Genomic DNA, 19,544 nt, shown 5'->3' with positions numbered 1-19,544 from the left:
GTGCTAGAGATACAATCAGGAGGATGTCTGGTACTAGAGATACAATCAGGAGGACGTCCGGTGTTAGCGATACATTCAGGAGGACGTCTGGTACTAGAGATACAATCAGGAGGACGTCTGGTGCTAGAGATACAATCAGGAGGACGTCTCATGCTAGAGATACAATCAGGAGGACGTGTGGTGCTAGAGATACAATCAGGAGGACGTCTCATACTAGAGATACAATCATGAGAACGCCCGCTACTAGAGATACAATCATGAGGATGTCCGGTACTAGAGATACAATCAGGAGGACGTCTGGTGCTAGAGATACAATCAGGAGGACGTCTCATACTAGAGATACAATCAGGAGGACATCTGGTGCTAGAGATACAATCAGGAGGACGTCTGGTGCTAGAGATACAATCAGGAGGACGTCTGGTGCTAGAGATACAATCAGGAGGACGTCTGGGGCTAGAGATACAATCAGGAGGACGTCTGGGGCTAGAGATACAATCAGGAGGACGTCTGGTGCTAGAGATACAATCAGGAGGACGTCTGGTGCTAGAGATACAATCAGGAGGACGTCTGGGGCTAGAGATACAATCAGGAGGACGTCTGGTGTTAGAGATACAATCAGGAGGACGTCTGGTGCTAGAGATACAATCAGGAGGACGCCCGGTGCTAGAGATACAATCATGAGGACGTCCGGTACTAGAGATACAATCAGGAGGATGTCTGGTGCTAGAGATACAATCAGGAGGACGTCTCATACTAGAGATACATTCAGGAGGACGTCTGGTGCTAGAGATACAATCAGGAGGACGTCTGGTGCTAGAGATACAATCAGGAGGACGTCTCATACTAGAGATACAATCATGAGGACGCCCGGTACTAGAGATACAATCATGAGGACGTCAGGTACTAGAGATACAATCAGGAGGACGTCTGGTGCTAGAGATACAATCAGGAGGACGTCTCATACTAGAGATACATTCAGGAGGACGTCTGGTGCTAGAGATACAATCATGAGGACGTCCGGTACTAGAGATACAATCAGGAGGACGTCCGGTACTAGAGATACAATCAGGAGGACGTCCGGTGCTAGAGATACAATCAGGAGGACGTCTGGGGCTAGAGATACAATCAGGAGGACGTCTGGTACTAGAGATACAATCAGGAGGACGTGCGGTGCTAGAGATACAATCAGTAGGACGTCTGGTACTAGAGATACAATCAGGAGGACGTCTGGTACTAGAGATACAATCAGGAGGACGTCTCATACTGGAGATACAATCAGGAGGACGTCTGATGCTAGAGATACAATCAGGAGGACGTCTGGTACTAGAGATACAATCAGGAGGACGTCTGGTACTAGAGATACAATCAGGAGGACGTCTGGGGCTAGAGATACAATCAGGAGGACGTCTGGTGCTTGAGATACAATCAGGAGGACGTCTGGTGTTAGAGATACAATCAGGAGGACGTCTGGTGCTAGAGATACAATCAGGAGGACGTCTGGTGCTAGAGATACAATCAGGAGGACGTCTGGTACTAGAGATACAATCAGGAGGACGTCTGGGGCTAGAGATACAATCAGGAGGACGTCCGGTGCTAGAGATACAATCAGGAGGACGTCTGGTACTAGAGATACAATCAGGAGGACGTCTGGTGTTAGAGATACAATCAGGAGGACGTCTCATACTAGAGATACAATCAGGAGGACGTCTGATGCTAGAGATACAATCAGGAGGACGGCTGGTTCTAGAGATACAATCAGGAGGACGTCTGGTACTAGAGATACAATCAGGAGGACGTCTCATACTAGAGATACAATCAGGAGGACGTCTGATGCTAGAGATACAATCAGGAGGACGTCTGGTGCTAGAGATACAATCAGGAGGACGTCTTATACTAGAGATACAATTAGGAGGACGTCTGGTGTTAGAGATACAATCAGGAGGACGGCTGGTTCTAGAGATACAATCAGGAGGACGTCTGGTACTAGAGATACAATCAGGAGGACGTCTCATACTAGAGATACAATCAGGAGGACGTCTGGTACTAGAGATACAATCAGGAGGATGTCTCATACTAGAGATACAATCAGGAGGACGTCTCATACTAGAGATACAATCAGGAGGACGTCTGGTGCTAGAGATACAATCAGGAGGACGTCTGGTGTTAAAGATACAATCAGGAGGACGTCTTATACTAGAGATACAATCAGGAGGACGTCCGGTGCTAGAGATACAATCAGGAGGACGTCTCATACTAGAGATACAATCATGAGGACGCCCGGTACTAGAGATACAATCATGAGGACGTCCGGTACTAGAGATACAATCAGGAGGACGTCCGGTGCTAGAGATACAATCAGGAGGACGTCTCATACTAGAGATACAATCATGAGGACGCCCGGTACTAGAGATACAATCAGGAGGACGGCTGGTGCTAGAGATACAATCAGGAGGACGTCTGGTACTAGAGATACAATCAGGAGGACGTCTCATGCTAGAGATCCAATCAGGAGGACGTCTGGTACTAGAGATACAATCAGGAGGACGTCTGGTGCTAGAGATACAATCAGGAGGACGTCTGGTGCTAGAGATACAATCAGGAGGACGTCTGGTACTAGAGATACAATCAGGAGGACGTCTGGTACTAGAGATACAATCAGGAGGACGTCTGGTGCTAGAGATACAATCAGGAGGACGTCCGGTGCTAGAGATACAATCAGGAGGACGTCCGGTGCTAGAGATACAATCAGGAGGACGTCTCATGCTAGAGATACAATCAGGAGGACGTCCGGTGCTAGAGATACAATCAGGAGGACGTCCGGTGCTAGAGATACAATCAGGAAGACGTCTGATGCTAGAGATACAATCAGGAGGACGTCTGGTACTAGAGATACAATCAGGAGGACGTCTGGTACTAGAGATACAATCAGGAGGACGTCTGGTACTAGAGATACAATCAGGAGGACGTCTGGTACTAGAGATACAATCAGGAAGACGTCTGATGCTAGAGATACAATCAGGAGGACGTCTGGTACTAGAGATACAATCAGGAGGACGTCCGGTGCTAGAGATACAATCAGGAGGACGTCTGGTACTAGAGATACAATCAGGAGGACGTCCGGTACTAGAGATACAATCAGGAGGACGTCCGGTGCTAGAGATACAATCAGGAGGACGTCTGGTACTAGAGATACAATCAGGAAGACGTGTGATGCTAGAGATACAATCAGGAGGACGTCCGGTGCTAGAGATACAATCAGGAGGACGTCTGGTACTAGAGATACAATCAGGAGGACGTCCGGTGCTAGAGATACAATCAGGAGGACGTCCGGTGCTAGAGATACAATCAGGAGGACGTCCGGTGCTAGAGATACAATCAGGAGGACGTCTGGTACTAGAGATACAATCAGGAGGACGTCCGGTGCTAGAGATACAATCAGGAGGACGTCTGGTGCTATGGGTTCCCTATAAAAAAAAAAGGGCCAGATTTGGCAGATTTGCAATTTTTTAACCATTTCCCTCTAAATAGTGTTATTAAAAAGTCCTCAATAAGTTTTTCTTTAACCCATAATGGTTCTAATAAAAAAACAAGCCCTCCTATGGCTATGAGAAAGGAAACCATTAAAAAACAGCGACTGGAAAGTGAAAACTAACAAAATCTTCTTGGCCCAGGACTGGTAGAAGGGGAGGAAGAAGGGCGCAGAATGATCCAGAGGAGCTCAGGGACCCCAGTCCCCCAATACATCTGTGTGCGCCCCCTGCTGGTGCAGTGTCTGACACCAAACATGACAGAACCCCCTCCTGGGACACCCGTCCTCATGTCCCCGAGTCCCCAGAGAGCAGAGTCCTTTGGTCAGTGGGAAGAAATAATTAATCCGACTGTGGACGACAAATGTCAGGACGTCCGGGGTCATGTGTTATCTCCGCGTCTCCTCTATTCTGAGACATTGGAACAAGCGAGAAACAAAATGTCACCAAAAACATTTGCTGTGAAATGAATGTGTCTCTCCCCGCAGATTAATGTGTCTCCGACTTGGGGAATCGTCAGGGACAACCAATTGGAGGAGCCAAAAATTCTGGAGTCCTGACCCCATACAAAGGGTTAATTACCAGCGGCTTCTCATTATTACACATCATACTGCAAATAGAATCAAATTTGTCTCATATGTCCAATCTTTTATCTATCATCTATCTATCTATCTATCTATCTATCTCCTATCTATCTATCTATCTATCTATCTATCTATCTATCTCCTATCTATCTATCTATCTATCTATCTCCTATCTATCTATCTCCTATCTATCTATCTATCTATCTATCTATCTATCTATCTATCTATCTCATATCTATCTATCATCTATCTATCTCATATCTATCTCCTATCTATCTATCTATCTCATATCTATCTATCTATCTATCTATCTATCTATCTATCTATCTATCTATCTATCTCCTATCTATCTATCTATCTATCTATCTCCTATCTATCTATCTCCTATCTATCTATCTCATATCTATCTATCTATCTATCTATCTATCTATCTATCTATCTATCTATCTCATATCTATCTCCTATCTATCTATCTATCTATCTATCTATCTATCTCCTATCTATCTATCTATCTATCTATCTATCTATCTCCTATCTATCCATCTATCTCATATCTATCTATCTATCTATCTATCTCCAATCTATCTCCTATCTATCTATCTATCTATCTATCTATCTATCTATCTATCTATCTCCTATCTATCTATCTCCTATCTATCTCCTATCTATCTATCTATCTATCTATCTATCTATCTATCTATCTATCTATCTATCTCCTATCTATCTCCTATCTATCTCCTATCTATCTATCTATCTATCTATCTATCTATCTATCTATCTATCTCCTATCTATCTCCTATCTATCTATCTATCTATCTATCTATCTATCTATCTATCTATCTATCTCCTATCTATCTATCTATCTATCTATCTATCTATCTCCTATCTATCTATCTCCTATCTATCTATCTGTCTGTCTATCTGTCTGTCTGTCTATCTATCTCCTATCTATCTCCCGCCTATCTATCTATCTATCTATCTATCTATCTATCTATCTATCTATCTATCTGTCTATCTATCTCCTATCTATCTCCCGCCTATCTATCTGTCTGTCTATCTATCTCCCTCCTATCTATCTATCTATCTATCTATCTATCTATCTATCTATCTCCTATCTATCTCCTATCTATCTCCCGCCTATCTATCTATCTGTCTGTCTATCTATCTCCCTCCTATCTATCTATCTATCTATCTATCTATCTATCTATCTATCTATCTATCTGTCTATCTATCTCCTATCTATCTCCTATCTATCTATGTATCTCCTATCTATCTATCTATCTACCTCATATCTATCTATCTATCTATCTATCTCCTATCTATCTATCTATCTATCTATCTATCTATCTATCTCATATATCTACCCATCCATATCTATCCATAACATATCCATGAATAAAGTTAATTAATGGGTGAAGTTCTATTCCATTGCAGGATGAATCCACTGACTCGGATGTAATTGGATTTTTCCTATAGTCCACATTGTTCCCGGCCAATCTTTCCCTTGAATTTAAGTCTTTCTTGTGTCCGGTGGGCATTGGGCAGGTGCAAGTCTATGATCTATATCAGGAGCTGGTGGTGAAATCCTTCATATTTTCTATTATGATACATAGCAGGACATATGGGGGGTCTCTGATCCTTACATAGCAGGACATATGGGGGGTCTCTGATCCTTACATAGCAGGACATATGGGGGGTCTCTGATCCTTACATAGCAGGACATGTGGGGGGTCTCTTATCCTTGCATAGCAGGACATATGGGGGGGGGGTCTCTGTGCCGATGATCCGTAGGACACCCCTTTAACACTGTGCACACTGCTATCTCCTTGCTTTGCCACTGCTGACCTTCTGTTACAATGAACCTTCGATAACCCAGCTCCAGGGACAAGAAATAGGTCATAGAAACCCCAGCAGCTGATGAGTGGCCCCCAGGGGCCCCAGCAGTAACTCCTGCATAATGCGGCTCGTGGCGGCCCCCTATATTGTGAATATGAAGAGTGCGGGATGATCAGACTAGACGGGCAGCAGCTGCACACAACGCGCCGGGGTCCAGGGCTGTTCTGCTCATGGGGAAATTTGACATTTCCTTCCAATAAACGCAGATCTGAGTTCGGCTGATCCTGGGGGGCTCTGCCATGTGTGGCTGATCCTGGGGGGCTCTGCCATGTGTGGCTGATCCTGGGGGGCTCTGCTATATGCGGCTGATCCAGGGGGCTCTGCTATGTGTAGCTCATCCTGGGGGCTCTGCTATATGCGGCTGATCCAGGGGGCTCTGCTATATGCGGCTGATCCTGGGGGGCTCTGCTATATGCGGCTGATCCAGGGGGCTCTGCTATGTGTAGCTCATCCTGGGGGGCTCTGCTATGTGCGGCTGATCCTGGGGGGCTCTGCCATGGCCAAGTATCAGCCAATCAGAGCATCCAGACTGGAATTTCATGAGAGAGTTGATTATTTCAAAGCCAGAATAATGGGTTTTCTAAGACGTTTTATAGAAGTCTCCGTGTAATGGATTTCACAGTCTTATCCAGGGATTTCAGTGTCTCGATGATACCAGGATATTGGAGATAACTGCAAAAATACTGTAATGTGGGCTATCTATCATATCTAACTATCCATCTATTTGTAATTAGGGAAAGGAAAGGGTTGAAATGGACAGTGAACCCTAAAGCCGGACTCACCCAGCTGTCCCTACCTACTTGCCTGTCCCACCTTAGGTGGTAGGTGACAACTGCTCGACGTTCCCTTCCTGCACCAAAGTCATGGAGACAAAAACGAACGACAAATAATTGTACAGATCTGAGTAAAAGCCAAGAGCCAATCAGTACAGAATCAAGAGACAAAAGGATGGTTAGAAGACAAACAAGGGTCAGAAGATCAAAAATAAGGAAGTTTAGAAAACACTGACAAGCTAAAAGGATGACTTCCAGCAAGCACTGACAAGTTGGCAGATAATCCACTTATGAGATATAAGAGCCCCAGTCCAGAAAGGGATTGAACCAGATCAAGGCAAACCAGATTAGTGGAGGAGGCATGTGTCCATCACAACTAGCTTAACCGTCTGCAGCCCAGAACTAAGTCAACAGGAGACAGATGTGGCGGAAATCAATTAAAAAGCCACGAGTGACATAAGGCAGTGTTCAAAATATAAAAAAAGTCAGTAAACCCCTGTCAATAGGTATTTGGTACCAACAAAATGAGAGTGTCCCTCTAATACAGAGCGATGGATTACATCTAGCACCTGGGGGCAGCAATTCGGGGCTTCTAGGTGCTGGATGTTGAGAGTTAGCAGTAGAAGTGGCAAAATCATGATCAATGGTAGTAATGACGCCACCAGGGGATAAGATTATTTTCAGCACAACCTTGGAGGTAAGGCTGGTATAAACACTAAGAGAGAGGGCATCAGCTCTTACATTGTTAGTGCCAAGACGATAAGTTACTATGAAATTGGAGCGGACAAAGAATGATGCCCAACAAGCTTGTCTGGTGTTTACTAAATACCATGGGGCACATTTACTTACCCGTCCCGTTGAAGCCGCCGATCCGGAATGTCCGCCGAGGATTCGGGTCTGCCGTGATTCACTAAGATCGTGCGTCCAATTTCCTGCATGCGTCGCTTCCCCGCTCAGGTCCACCGGAGTTCACCTTCTTCTTCCCGGTGCATGTGAGTGCTGATCTTGCGGCACAATTTGCTTTTTAAATTTCGCGGTTTGTCAGAATCAGTGGGGTTGTCCAACATCCACACCCCCCGATTTGTGTCGCGTGCAAGCAATAAATGGAAAAAATCGGGAAACCCGGCAAAAATGTGGCATTTGGACCCTTGGTAAATGTGCCCCAATAAGTTCCCATGATCGGTGATCACGGTAATCCGATGTTTGGCGCCCTCAAGGAAGTGTCTCCACTCCTCAAACGCCCATTCGATAGCCAAAAGTTCACCATTGCCAAAGGTCTTTTGCATTCGGGGCAATAGCCACCGACTGCTTGGACTGCTTAGTGAGTCTGATATGTTCAATATCTCTGGCTCCATCTTGTGAAGATATAAGAAACTCATCTGGATAAACCCAGGAGATCATGGAGAATATAATTCAGTAACTGTTGGATGAGATGGGTTACACCACCTGAAAGGTGTCACCAGGTATTCAGAACGTCCCTCTGGGGTGTTACATCCAATCTTCCACTCACCCCTCCTCTGATCCAGATCTGTGGGTCCTGCGGAGATCAAATTTAGAAAACCATCAGGTGCCTGAAACCTGATTAGAACAGTCAGGGATTAAAGGAGGGGGACATTGGTTTTGACTGTGATGTTGTTAAGTTCATGGAAACCACTGAAAATCCAAAATATTGTCCGAGGAAAATAATTTCATGGCACAAAACAACACAAACTCAGTATGAACTGAGTAATGATACCTGAGTAATGGACCAGTAATGATACCTGAGTAATGGACCAGTAATGATACCTGAGTAATGGACCAGTAATGATACCTGAGTAATGGACCAGTAATGATACCTGAGTAATGGACCAGTAATGATACCTGAGTAATGCACCAGTAATGATACCTGAGTAATGATACCTGAGTAATGGACCAGTTATGATACCTGAGTAATGGACCAGTAATGATACCTGAGTAATGGACCAGTAATGATACCAGAGTAATGCACCAGTAATGATACCTGAGTAATGGACCAGTAATGATACCTGAGTAATGATACCTGAGTAATGGACCAGTTATGATACCTGAGTAATGGACCAGTAATGATACCAGAGTAATGGACCAGTAATGATACCTGAGTAATGATACCTGAGTAATGATACCTGAGTAATGGACCAGTAATGATACCTGAGTAATGGACCAGTAATGATACCTGAGTAATGGACCAGTAATGATACCAGAGTAATGGACCAGTAATGATACCAGAGTAATGGACCAGTAATGACACCTGAGATACTAATCTAACCCCCTCAATGGGGAAAATCCCCTGAGGTACCCGGAAATGGAGGATCCAACAAATGCTACATGAACAAAGTGAGTGGCCATCAAGTCTTTCACTCAAGAACGGGTAGCAAAATAGACTCAGAAGACGCCTGATTGGCTGAGTAGCTGCCCCCATGACCCCTCAGACCATGAAGTTTTGAGATCAGACCTGGGTCTGGTGGGACAGTTCTGCAGGACCAGGTTTACCGCAATCCAGACACAGGAAATTCTCTCCGAGACGATGTTCTCCCCATGACGTCCGTTGTCCCCAGTTTCATTGGTTCTTGTAGGCTCTTGTTCAGAGAACTTCAGACAGAGGTTGGCACAGAGCAAAGATCAAGATTTGTTGTCACTTTAGGGCTCATGTACTAAGGACCCACAGTCCGCACTATAACCGACCGGAATAACCGTCGATTTCCGATTTGCGTCGCATTTAGAAGGGGTTTTTGGCGCCCCCCCGATCGGATTGTGCCGCATCGGCGGCGGCTTTCACACGACACAAATCAGTTGGAGACGATCCAACAGATTCAGACAACGCGCGGGATATAACATCTCAAATTGTGTCGCAAGACAATGCACTCACATACACCGGGAAGAAGAAGGTGAACTCCGGTGGACCTCAGAAGGGAAACGATACATGCAGGATCTCGGGCGCACGATCTTGGTGAATCGCGCCGGACTTCATCTTCGTCTGACCGTCCGGATTGCGACAGGACCGGGTAAGTAAATGTGCCCCATTGTGTCTGTCCCAAAGCCTATGGCCAATTTGGCCTTCCAGGGCCATGGAACTGGCATGGGAATGGTTATCCCGGATATCCTTACTTGTTCTGAAAGTCCCCTGCACACCAGCGCACCACCACACAGAGCTTATGGAAGTCCATACTATAGTCATTAGCAGAACCTTTGCCTTGTAGGATGATTTAGGAGTTGGTTTCCCCTAAGGGCTACCTGGTCAGGCTCAGAATAAAGAGCCCACGAGGATTGTAAAAAAAATTGGTCCAGTGATTGGTCCAGTCCTCAGCCCCTTTGAGGTCCAGGTTTAGGGATCTTTCTGCAATAGCGAGATCACTGCTCCCACCATCTGGGCTTGGGAGGCGAGGTTATCCACCACGAAATACAGCAAACGCGACTACCGAAACATTTCAAAGGAGCAGCATCTTCACATTATGTTGCCAGGGAAAAGGAGTCTATCAGATAACAAGAGGCGCTGCAGCAGCTTTGGCCTGAAGTTGGGATGGTGGTAATCCTGAACCCAACAAGGAGGAGAAGTTTACAGCTTGCTGTACTGTAATCCTACTGTCTGGAAACAGAAAACAATATGGAAAAGAAAGGACAGACACAAACAGTCATCCCTAAAGCTAGATCCACCCAGCTTTCCTTACCCAACCTATCCAAGACAATAGGAAACAACTGGTCGATGTTCCCTTCCTGCTCCAAAATGAAAACGCAGAGACAAAAGCAAACACAGAAGAATGGTCATTCAAATATTGGTCAAAACCAAGAGAGAAATTCAGTACAGAAACAAGAGACACCTGAAGAGTAAAAAAAAGTCCAGAAAATGTTAGCAAGCTCCAAGGACGACTTAAAGCAAGCACTGGGCAGACAATCTTCAAGAGATATCAGAGTAACAGTCCAGAGTAACAGTCCAGAGAGTGATTGGAGGAAGCATGTGTCCATCACAGCTAGCTTAACCATCTGCAGCCCAGAGCACGGTCAGCAGGAGACACACAGGTGAGGTGGAAATCTATTTAGAAGCCAGGAGTGGAATAAGGCAGTGTTCAGACTAGTGCAGAACAGAATACAAACTAAATCACAGTCAGACGCACATCCTCTGCATTACTTAATGGGAATATGAAAGGGAACAGGTGTTACCCTATGAATCAGCTATGTATGTCATATATATCTAATATCAATCTTATATTCTTCTATGAGGATAAATCCAATGATTCTCTCTGTATCTTGCATCTCTATCTACCCTTCTATCCATCTGTTCCTGTAATATTTATCCATCTATCTCATATCTATGTAATTATCTTTCCATCTATTTCTACATTAGAAGATATTGGGGATCATTTACTAAGGGTCGCTGACGCACTTTTGTCGGATGGTGCACGTTCTTCATGGTTTACACTGCTGCACAGGAATAAGAAGTGTCTGCGCTGGAATTGTGGCGCACGTGACCCCATTGAGGTGCAGCTGTGCTGCCGCCATGCGACACAAATTAGGGGGCTGTGACTGATTCGGACCGAGCCCCGTATTTAACTTTCAAATTGTACTGCACGCCCCTTGTTAAAGGTGCACCACAGAAAAGTTGGCAAACTCTGTCGGAACTGAGCAGGAAAGCGACACATGCAGGATATCGGGGCACGATCTTAGTGACTCCCCGCACAGCACATTATACACGGACAATGCACTTACATGCACCAGGAAGAAGAAGGTGAACTCCGGGGACCTGAGCAGGGAAGCGACACATGCAGGATATCAGGCGCACGATCTTAGTGACTCCCTGCACAGCACATTATACACGGACAATGCACTTACATGCACCAGGAAGAAGGTGAACTCCAGGGACCTGAGCGGGGAAGCGACACATGCAGGATATCGGGGGCAGGATCTTAGTGACTCCCTGCACAGCGCATTATACACGGACAATGCACTTACATGCACCAGGAAGAAGAAGGTGAACTCCAGGGACCTGAGTGGGGAAGCGACACATGCAGGATATCGGGCGCACGATCTTAGTGACTCCCCGCACAGCACATTATACACGGACAATGCACTTACATGCACCAGGAAGAAGGTGAACTCCAGGGACCTGAGCGGGGAAGCGACACATGCAGGATATCGGGCGCAGGATCTTAGTGACTCCCCGCACAGCGCATTATACACGGACAATGCACTTACATGCACCAGGAAGAAGAAGGTGAACTCTGGGGACCTGAGCGGGGAAGTGACACATGCAGGATATCGGGCGCAGGATCTTAGTGACTCCCCGCACATCACATTATACACGGACAATGCACTTACATGCACCAGGAAGAAGAAGGTGAACTCCGGGGACCTGAGCGGGGAAGCGACACATGCAGGATATCGGGTGCACGATCTTAGTGACTCCCCGCACAGCGCATTATACACGGACAATGCACTTACATGCACCGGGAAGAAGAAGGTGAACTCCGGGGACCAGAGCAGGGAAGCGACACATGCAGGATATCGGGCGCAGGATCTTAGTGACTCCCCGCACATCGCATTAAACACGAACAATGCACTTACATGCACCAGGAAGAAGAAGGTGAACTCCAGGGACCTGAGCGGGGAAGCGACACATGCAGGATATCGGGCGCAGGATCTTAGTGACTCCCCGCACAGCGCATTATACACGGACAATGCACTTACATGCACCAGGAAGAACAAGGTGAACTCCGGGGACCTGAGCGGGGAAGCGACACATGCAGGATATCGGGGGAAGGATCTTAGTGACTCCCCGCACAGCACATTCTACATGGACAATGCACTTACATGCACCAGGAAGAAGAAGGTGAACTCCGGGGACCTGAGCAGGGAAGCGACACATGCAGGATATCGGGCGCAGGATCTTAGTGACTCCGAACACAGCGCATTATACACGGACAATGCACTTACATGCACCAGGAAGAAGAAGGTGAACTCCAGGGACCTGAGCGGGGAAGCGACACATGCAGGATATCGGGCGCAGGATCTTAGTGACTCCCCGCACAGCGCATTATACACGGACAATGCACTTACATGCACCAGGAAGAACAAGGTGAACTCCGGGGACCTGAGCGGGGAAGCGACACATGCAGGATATCGGGGGAAGGATCTTAGTGACTCCCCGCACAGCACATTCTACATGGACATTGCACTTACATGCACCAGGAAGAAGAAGGTGAACTCCGGGGACCTGAGCGGGGAAGCGACACATGCAGGATATCGGGCGCAGGATCTTAGTGACTCCCCGCACAGCGCATTATACACGGACAATGTACTTACATGCACCAGGAAGAAGAAGGTGAACTCCAGGGACCTGAGCGGGGAAGCGACACATGCAGGATATTGGGCGCAGGATCTTAGTGACTCCCCGCACACCGCATTATACACGGACAATGCACTTACATGCACCAGGAAGAAGAAGCTGAACTCCAGGGACCTGTGCGGGGAAGTGACACATGCAGGATATCGGGGGAATGATCTTAGTGACTGCCCGCACAGCGCATTATACATGGACAATGCACTTACATGCACCAGGAAGAAGAAGGTGAACTCCAGGGACCTGAGCGGGGAAGTCACACATGCAGGATATTGGGCGCAGGATCTTAGTGACTCCCCGCACAGCGCATTATACACGGACAATGCACTTACATGCACCAGGAAGAAGAAGGTGAACTCTGGGGACCTGAGCGGGGAAGCGACACATGCAGGATATCGAGCGCAGGATCTTAGTGACTCCCCGCACAGCGCATTATACACGGACAATGCACTTACATGCACCAGGAAGAAGAAGGTGAACTCCGGGGACCTGAGCGGGGAAGCGACACATGCAGGATATCGGGTGCAGGATCTTAGTGACTCCCCGCACAGCGCATTATACACGGACAATGCACTTACATGCACCAGGAAGAAGAAGGTTGACTCCGGGGACCTGAGCGGGGAAGCGACACATGCAGGATATCAGGCGCACGATCTTAGTGACTCCCCGCACAGCACATTATACACGGACAATGCACTTACATGCACCAGAAAGAAGAAGCTGAACTCCGGGGACCTGAGCGGGGAAGCGACACATGCAGGATATCGGGCGCACGATCTTAGTGACTCCCCGCACAGCGCATTATACACTGACAATGCACTTACATGCACCAGGAAGAAGAAGGTGAACTCCGGGGACCTGAGCGGGGAAGCGACACATGCAGAATATCGGGCGCAGGATCTTAGTGACTCCCCGCACAGCGCATTATACACGGACAATGCACTTACATACACCAGGAAGAAGGTGAACTCCAGCGGACCTGAGCGGGGAAGCGACACATGCAGGATATCGGGCACAGGATCTTAGTGACTCCCCGCACAGCGCATTATACACGGACAATGCACTTACATACACCAGGAAGAAGGTGAACTCCAGCGGACCTGAGCGGGGAAGCGACACATGCAGGATATCGGGCACAGGATCTTAGTGACTCCCTGCACAGCACATTATACATGGACAATGCACTTACATGCACCAGGAAGAAGGTGAACTCCGGGGACCTGAGCGGTGAAGCGACACATGCAGGATATCGGGTGCAGGATCTTAGTGACTCCCCGCACAGCGCATTATACATGGACAATGCACTTACATGCACCAGGAAGAAGGTGAACTCCGGGGACCTGAGCGGGGAAGCGACACATGCAGGATATCGGGCGCAGGATCTTAGTGACTCCCCGCACAGCGCATTATACATGGACAATGCACTTACATGCACCAGGAAGAAGAAGGTGAACTCCGGGGACCTGAGCGGGGAAGCGACACATGCAGGATATCGGGCGCAGGATCTTAGTGACTCCTCGCACAGCGCATTATACACGGACAATGCACTTACATGCACCAGGAAGAAGAAGGGGAACTCCGGTGGACCTCAGAAGGGAAACGATACATGCAGGATCTCGGGCGCACGATCTTGGTGAATCGCGCCGGACTTCATCTTCGTCTGACCGTCCGGATTGCGACAGGACCGGGTAAGTAAATGTGCCCCATTGTGTCTGTCCCAAAGCCTATGGCCAATTTGGCCTTCCAGGGCCATGGAACTGGCATGGGAATGGTTATCCCGGATATCCTTACTTGTTCTGAAAGTCCCCTGCACACCAGCGCACCACCACACAGAGCTTATGGAAGTCCATACTATAGTCCTTAGCAGAACCTTTGCCTTGTAGGATGATTTAGGAGTTGGCTTCCCCTAAGGGCTACCTGGTCAGGCTCAGAATGAGCCCACGAGGATTGTAAAAAAAATTGGTCCAGTGATTGGTCCAGTCCTCTGCCCCTTTGAGGTCCAGGTTTAGGGATCTTTCTGCAATAGCGAGATCACTGCTCCCACCATCTGGGCTTGGGAGGCGAGGTTATCCACCACGAAATACAGCAAACGCGACTACCGAAACATTTCAAAGGAGCAGCATCTTCACATTATGTTGCCAGGGAAAAGGAGTCTATCAGATAACAAGAGGCGCTGCAGCAGCTTTGGCCTGAAGTTGGGATGGTGGTAATCCTGAACCCCACAAGGAGGAGAAGTTTACAACTTGCTGTTCTGTAATCCTACTGTCTGGAAACAGAAAACAATATGGAAAAGAAAGGACAGACACAAACAGTCATCCCTAAAGCTAGATCCACCCAGCTTTCCTTACCCAACCTATCCAAGACAATAGGAAACAAGTGGTCGATGTTCCCTTCCTGCTCCAAAATGAAAACGCAGAGACCAAAGCAAACACAGAAGAATGGACCTTCAAATATTGGTCAAAACCAAGAGAGAAATTCAGTACAGAAACAAGAGACACCTGAAGAGTAAAAAAATCAAAAAAATATGGAAGTCCAGAAAATGTTAGCAAGCTCCAAGGACGACTTAAAGCAAGCACTGGGCAGACAATCTTCAAGAGATATCAGAGTAACAGTCCAGAGAGTGATTGGAGGAAGCATGTGTCCATCACAGCTAGCTTAACCGTCTGCAGCCCAGAGGACGGTCAGCAGGAGGCACACAGGTGAGGTGGAAATCTATTTAGAAGCCAGGAGTGGAATAAGGCAGTGATCAGACTAGTGCAGAACAGAATACAAACTAAATCACAGTCAGACGCACATCCTCTGCATTACTTAATGGGAATATGAAAGGGAACAGGTGTTACCCTATGAATCAGCTATGTATGTCATATATATCTAATATCAATCTTATATTCTTCTATGAGGATAAATCCATTGATTCTCTCTGTATCTTGCATCTCTATCTACCCTTCTATCCATCTGTTCCTGTAATATTTATCCATCTATCTCATATCTATGAAATTGTCATTCCATCTATTTCTACATTAGAAGATATTGGGGATCATTTACTAAGGGTCGCTGACGCACTTTTGTCGGATGGTGCACGTTCTTCATGGTTTACACTGCTGCACAGGAATAAGAAGTGTCTGCGCTGGAATTGTGGCGCACGTGACCCCATTGAGGTGCAGCTGTGCTGCCGCCATGCGACACAAATTAGGGGGCTGTGCTGTTGGATGGTCTGACTGATTCGGACCGAGCCCCGTATTTAACTTTCAAATTGTACTGCACGCCCCTTGTTAAAGGTGCACCACAGAAAAGTTGGTGAACTCTGTCGGAACTGAGCAGGAAAGCGACACATGCAGGATATCGGGGCACGATCTTAGTGACTCCCCGCACAGCGCATTATACACGGACAATGCACTTACATGCACCAGGAAGAAGAAGGTGAACTCCGGGGACCTGAGCGGGGTATCGACACATGCAGGATATCGGGGGCACGATCTTAGTGACTCCCCACACAGCGCATTATACACGGACAATGCACTTACATGCACCAGGAAGAAGAAGGTGAACTCCGGGGACCTGAGCGGGGAAGTGACACATGCAGGATATCGGGGGCACAATCTTAGTGACTCCCCGCACAGCGCATTATACACGGACAATGCACTTACATGCACCAGGAAGAAGAAGGTGAACTCCGGGGACCTGAGCGGGGAAGTGACACATGCAGGATATCGGGCTCACGATCTTAGTGACTCCCCGCACAGCGCATTATACACGGACAATGCACTTACATGCACCAGGAAGAAGAAGGTGAACTCCGGGGACCTGAGCGGGGAAGTGACACATGCAGGATATCCGGGCACGATCTTAGTGACTCCCCGCACAGCGCATTATACACGGACAATGCACTTACATGCACCGGGAAGAAGAAGGTGAACTCCGGGGACCTGAGCGGGGAAGCGACACATGCAGGATATCGGACGCACGATCTTAGTGACTCCCCGCACAGTGCATTATACACGGACAATGCACTTACATGCACCAGGAAGAAGAAGGTGAACTCCGGGGACCTGAGCGGGGAAGTGACACATGCAGGATATCGGGCGCATGATCTTAGTGACTCCCCGCACAGCGCATTATACACGGACAGTGCTCTTACATGCACCAGGAAGATGAAGGTGAACTCCAGTGACCTGAGCGGGGAAGTGACACATGCAGGATATCGGGCGCAGGATCTTAGTGACTCCTCGCACAGCGCATTATACACGGACAATGCACTTACATGCACCAGGAAGAAGAAGGTGAACTCCGGGGACCTGAGCGGGGAAGTGACACATGCAGGATATCGGGCGCACGATCTTAGTGACTCCCCGCACAGCGCATTATACACGGACAGTGCTCTTACATGCACCAGGAAGATGAAGGTGAACTCCAGTGACCTGAGCGGGGAAGTGACACATGCAGGATATCGGGCGCAGGATCTTAGTGACTCCCTGCACAGCGCATTATACACGGACAATGCACTTACATGCACCAGGAAGAAGAAGGTGAACTCCGGGGACCTGAGCGGGGAAGTGACACATGCAGGATATCGGGCGCACGATCTTAGTGACTCCCCGCACAGCGCATTATACACGGACAATGCACTTACATGCACCAGGAAGAAGAAGGTGAACTCCGGGGAACTGAGCGGGGAAGTGACACATGCAGGATATCCGGGCACGATCTTAGTGACTCCCCGCACAGCGCATTATACATGGACAATGCACTTACATGCACCGGGAAGAAGAAGGTGAACTCCGGGGACCTGAGCGGGGAAGCGACACATGCAGGATATCGGGCGCACGATCTTAGTGACTCCCCGCACAGCGCATTATACACGGACAATGCACTTACATGCACCAGGAAGAAGAAGGTGAACTCCGGGGACCTGAGCGGGGAAACGACACATGCAGGATATCGGGCGCACGATCTTAGTGACTCCTCGCACAGCGCATTATACACGGACAATGCACTTACATGCACCAGGAAGAAGAAGGTGAACTCCGGGGACCTGAGCGGGGAAGTGACACATGCAGGATATCGGGCGCAGGATCTTAGTGACTCCCCGCACAGCGCATTATACACGGACAATGCACTTACATGCACCAGGAAGAAGAAGGTGAACTCCAGGGACCTGAGCGGGGAAGTGACACATGCAGGATATCGGGTGCAGGATCTTAGTGACTCCCCGCACAGCGCATTATACACGGACAATGCGCTTACATGCACCAGGAAGAAGAAGGTGAACTCCGGGGACCTGAGCGGGGAAGCGACACATGCAGGATATCGGGCGCAGGATCTTAGTGACTCCACGCACAGCGCTCATCCCCTCCTCCTCTCCCGGGCGCCGATGTGTACCGCCATGCTATGGTACGATGGGCACACGTTTGTGTGAATATCGCCTTTGTAAGTAAATGTGCCCCATAATATATAAATCTCTTCCAGTATAAGTAACAATCACATATATTACACATCCTTATCTTTCATAATATGTCATATTTTTCAAGAGATCGGAGAGGCTGCAGTGTTGGGAGTGATACTATTCAGACGCCTCACTCCATAAAACTTTCGGGGGTTCCCTGTTCTATAGAGATCGGGCTCTGTAGATGCCACGAACAACCCAAATGAGAGAAGCCCTTGTTTAAAAGGGTTAAAGCGACACATGACTTTCCCCAGACGTCTGTGCACACACAGCGCCTAGAAAGTCATTGTAGTGTCCTCCGCGCCAGACGCAGCCGCCGCCCCCGACCTCCACCGCCGGCAGCCATATATCCCATTACTGCGCTGGATGTAATGCTGCCGCAATGTGATGATTTGTTGGTAGATGGAAACCTGTGAGGCCGGAGACTTCCATTACTGGTGATGAGAAGGACACGAGAAGTGTCAGAATGAAGCCGCCCCCTTGTATTTCTAGAAGGGCACATGATAACAGATAACCCTCACACCAGATAAATGGCGGCTTATACTCATAGAGACACAAAACCATCAGAGAAAAAATAAAACTCAGATGTTCTGTAAACTGCAAACTCTCACAGCCGCCGGGAAACCGAGATATAATCATATAGCAATGTCCACTGATGTATGAACTGAGATGGCGGCATTTATCATGTAACAAATAGCCTGCACTGTAATCTGCTGAGTAGTGAACCGAAAAACACACGAAGATGCCTGACCTCCTGCCTTCTGTCTACACCCCAGCCTCCGAAAGTGATGAGACATGAAAGATTCAGTGGTTTACTCAAAAAAATAACAATTACTATCATAGAATAAAATATACCTGCTATAATACTGCCCCCTATGTACAGGAATATAACTACTATAATACTGTCCCCCATGTACAAGAATATAAATACTATAATACTGCCCCCTATGTACAAGAATATAACTACTATAA

Source organism: Engystomops pustulosus, chromosome 5 (genome assembly GCF_040894005.1).
Source record: "Engystomops pustulosus chromosome 5, aEngPut4.maternal, whole genome shotgun sequence".
Classification (NCBI taxonomy): domain Eukaryota; kingdom Metazoa; phylum Chordata; class Amphibia; order Anura; family Leptodactylidae; genus Engystomops; species Engystomops pustulosus.
This window is presented reverse-complemented; position numbering follows the sequence as displayed.